The 4,707-nt window shown below is 34.1% G+C and overlaps 1 non-coding gene across 1 annotated transcript; it reads left to right on the forward strand.

The window, feature by feature from the left end:
• Nucleotides 1-676: 676 nt before the first annotated feature.
• Nucleotides 677-778, forward strand: LOC122109987. Its single transcript, XR_006147789.1, has one exon. It is a non-coding gene; the product is annotated as a U6 spliceosomal RNA (small nuclear RNA).
• Nucleotides 779-4,707: the final 3,929 nt, after the last annotated feature.

Here is a 4,707-nt window from a genome sequence, read left to right on the forward strand (position 1 = left end):
ATTTTTAAATGCCTGGCAGTATTCTCAGCGTTTTCCTCTCAATCACTTTCTGATTTCTTCTGTGATGCACGAAACACACCTGTACCCTTTTAATCCCCTTCAGTAGCACTTACCATTGATTTCTTAGTAACAAGATTGACTCTGTAAGTCAGTAACTAAGTTGTGCTAAACCTTTCTTAACTGAGGGGGTACATTGGGAGTAAAAATTAGGGATAAAAATGTCATCTTGAAACCTTGAAAATCTACCTTATACACAGCAAATAAAACTATCCATTCAAAAATTAATGCATTAAATGCAAAATATCTGACCACTCTGATCTGAATGAGTCTCTTATCTCAAAATCCATATGTAGAAATCCTAACCCCCAAAATAATAGAACTAGAAAGTGAAGGTCTTTGAGAGGCGATTAGGTTATGATTATGGGACCATCACCAATGAGATCAGTGTCCTTATAAAAGAGAATCTAGACATCTCCCTTACCTTTTCTGCCATATGAGATTATGGCAAGGATTGCAGCCTGGGATCAAACCCTTAATAGTCACTAAATCTGTTGGCATATTAATTTTAAACTTCTTATACTCCAGAAAATACCAAGAAATGCATTGCTATTGTTTATAGGTTACTCCACTTATGGTATTTTCATTATAGAAGCCCAAATGGCCCAACACTGAATATTTTGTGCTCACTTCGGCAAAATGTATAATTAAAGGAACGATACAGAGAAGATTAGCATGGCACCTACATGACATGCAAATTTGTGAAGTATTCCATATTTTTCAACAAATCAAAGAAAGGTTGTACAAATGGGATTGCATGAAGCTGCAGAGTTTCTGTATGGCAAAGGACATAGCTAGCAGCAAGATCAATAGAAAGCCCACAGATTGGGAGAAGAGCTTCACTAGCCATACAATGGACAAGGGTCTTATATGTAAAATATACTTGGAACTCAAAAAATTTAATCCCCCAACAACAAATCCTCAAAGAAACAACTATCCAATAAATAAGCGGGCTAAAGACTTAAAGAGAAACTTCTCTGAAGAGGAAAGAAGGATGGCCAATACACACATGAAGAAATGTTCAACCTTTCTAGCCATAAAAGAAATGCAAATCAAAACAACATTGAGATTCACCCCAGTTAGAATCAAGAACTCTAATGCTGGAGGGGATGTGGCCAGAAGGGAACCCTACTGCATTGTTGGTGGGAGTGTAAACTTGTTCAACCACTTTGAAAAGCAGTATGAAGGTTCCTCAAAAGACTCTACGTAGAGCTCCCCTATGACCCAGCAATCCAACTTTGGGGCATTTACCCAAGCGATCACAAAAAAAGGCCATACTAAGGCTACCAGCACAACTATGTTTCTATGTTTATTGCAGCATTATTTGCCATAGCTATGATATGGAAACAGTTCTATGACTCCATCAGAAAGAATGACACTGCCCCACTTGTTAGGAAATGGAAAGCCTTGGAAAAAATTATATTAAGTGAAGTAAGCCAAGCCCAAGGAAACATAGGTCCCATGGTTTCCCTTATTTGCAATAACTAGTACATGTGTAGGACAAGTAGAAAAGGTCAAAAGCTATGTATATTGACCATAGAAGATGATGTTAAGCGAAATGAACCCCAAAATAGGGATACCTATTTTTTTGTTTCTTGCTATTATTTCTAACATATTTATAAAGTACTATGTGATTTTTTTGTTTCTTTATATGTGCCTCCCCCATGGTATAACCTGTTTTCATATATATGATGTTGGTGCCCTGCATCTTGTGTATATATATATATTTTTTTTTCTCTAATTTAGGGAGTGGAAGGGGGGAAAGGCTTAAATAGGGATACAGGTTGACCCATTGTAACAATGAGATGTACAAGTCACTATGTTGAAAACGAACTTTACAACTTTGGAAGGGGAGAGGGGGTAGTTGTGGAGGTGGGAGGGAAGGATGGTAGAGGAAAAACAAAGGAGGAGGCAACAATGCTCAATAGGAAATATACTCATTACCTTGCTCATGTAACTGTAACCCCTCTGTACAGTATTTTTACAATAAAAATGTACAAAAAATGCACATAATTTTTAAGTACATTCCTCTTGATTTTCTTTGATTGTGGGTCAAGCTGAGAAAAAGGCATAGAAAACATTTTGTTTTATTGTCTATGATTCTTTAAATTTTATTGTTGCTATTGTTTCATTTTTCACCCTGGAATTTCTAAAGCCAGAAAAGAAAAGACCAAATTAAGATACAACTTATCCATTCGGACACAAGTAACCTGAATCACCAAAGCCAAATTAAAGAAAATGCTTAGGTAGATTTGCAAAGTAAGTGAACAAAAGCAAAAATAAGAGAAAACCTCCCCAAAATTCACATGCAAAGGATTGAAAGTCTTTGTTAATCACAATATTAATATAAGTCAAATTATGGTATTATTGATAAAAAGCCTAAAGAAGTCTTAGATTTATTCACTTTTTAAAAGTAATTGTTGCACGCCTACCATACATCAGGCACTAAGGAAGTTCATCATCAATAAATAATTTTAAAACAGAAATAACACTGACTTTAGTCATTCTTCTTTTGATTATTAACATGAATTGGCAATTCAAAAATGTCAGAGAAATAACTCCTCTTGCTGCCTGGGAAGATCACTCCATCAATCTCCCTCCCACCTTCAACCCTGAGTATAATTCCAGAATTTAAAGCTTTGTAACTGTAAAATAGATGCTTGAATAATTAGAGAAGTGCTTTTTAAACATTTTTTAACTGTGGCCATCAGTAATAAATCTAGTCAATTTTTTTATATTTTACAAAGATAAGCTGTTCTTTGGAGTATTAAGGAATTTAATGAAAAATCATCAGTACTGCCATAATTACAAATATCAGTCTACTTTTAATAAAAGATCTCACTTTTTGTTGATATCAATCATTTAATTTTTTTAATTTTTATTTATTTTTTATTGTGAAAATACTGTACAGAGGGGTTACAATTAGATGGGCAAGAAGAAATATAGTTAATTTCTTGATCTAATGTAAACACACACATTACACAGGCATTCTATTAAGATGCATACAGATAATAGGTAGATACATAGAGACACATATATACACTATTATCATCCAACTAAAATAAGAGTTTCATAAAGTAACATTGCCATTATCATGGGTGATGCACTGTAATATTTTCCATTCTATTTTGCTAAAAATTACAAGAAGCAAAAGGAAAAGGAGAAGATGGGATGTGTCTTTTCCTACTAAATTTATTTCAGGACTCATTAATAGGCTGTAGCCCACAGTGTGAAAAATACTGGGCTATAGTATAGTTACACCACTGGATGGAATGCAAGATGATAGAGTGATGTCAGCCTAGGCATTAGCCATGGGAATTTTCAAAGTAGAAAACTGCAGGACTGCATTTGTACAGTCTGCAACTGAATTGTTTTTCACCATATTATACATCCAATATCTTTTTCACTGTACCCAAGACTCTCGGGGGAAAAGTTGGTATTTTTGTTTTGTTTTATTTTGCTTTGTTTTTCTTTTTGCAGTCTACCTACAGCATTCTAACACCATTCTGGGCCAGAGTGACATGGCTAGCTTTTGAAGGAGAAGCAAAAATCTTAATTTGCTTGTCTTTGAGGGAAAATGTCTTTGAAATTTATTCAGTGCAGGAGCCAGGCAATGGGGAAAGAATTTATACTCTAATCCTCAAAGGAGTAGAACATGAATTGAATTAATGTTTCTTCAGGATATGAGATTCTCTTCTTATGAATAAAATCTTTTGAGATCAGGTAAGAAGTTGTAACCATTTTTCTCTTTTATTACTTGTTCTTATATGTTGCTTTGTATATTTGGTTTTATGCTGGCAGTGAGTGGTGACCAACCAAGCAATTTGATTATATACCATCTTCTTGGGTAGATTCTATTTAGCTGATACTTCCTCCAGTATGGACAGTAGTATTTATAATACTAGTTGTTTCAATCATGTAATTATTTCCTTTGACCACCTTACAGGTTCAAAGGCTCCCATATGTCTGTATCACCTCAGTCTATGGTTCTATGTCAAATGGACACTGAAAAGTCCAGCCCATTCTAAGTGTGTATTTTTATGAAATTTTGAGAAGTTTTACTTAATTCGGACAAAATGAAAAGTCAAATAGTTTAAAATGAATCAAAGTGAGAGACAGATAAAACCAACCAAGGATTTGATGAAACATAGACACAGTTACATAATTTGATTTGCTTGGTTTGGTTACTCATAAAAGTAAATGTTTCCATTTTATTTCCACTGGTGTAGTTTTCTTAAGTAACCTAACTTAGCTAGATTATCACTCCTTTCCACAACAGACAATTCAAAACACTTGTTTATGCTTGAGTGTCTTGTCCATTAGAGGAGTTTTTAGTGAATTAATAAGCAATGAGATTAACAGTGCTTTGATTTAAATAATTAGTTTACTTGATCTTCCTGTTGTTATGCCATAATAAATCTGATATTTGACCAAAGCAATTAGAATTTAATTAAATTGGGCAGTTAATTCAATCAAAGTTGAAATAAATATGGCACAGAGGTTAAATATTTTGACTGAATTCCTTTTATGTCTTAAAATTTACTGAGAGGATTCTCTGCATTAGTCAAGGTGCTTCAAAGAAATAATACCTATAGGAAAAGGGACAAACAGTCACGGAGACAGAGACAAAGTAGCTGGAATTATAGCCAG

This window comes from Dipodomys spectabilis, unplaced genomic scaffold (assembly GCF_019054845.1).
Source record: "Dipodomys spectabilis isolate Male_0828 unplaced genomic scaffold, ASM1905484v1 ptg000071l, whole genome shotgun sequence".
Classification (NCBI taxonomy): Eukaryota; Metazoa; Chordata; class Mammalia; order Rodentia; family Heteromyidae; genus Dipodomys; species Dipodomys spectabilis.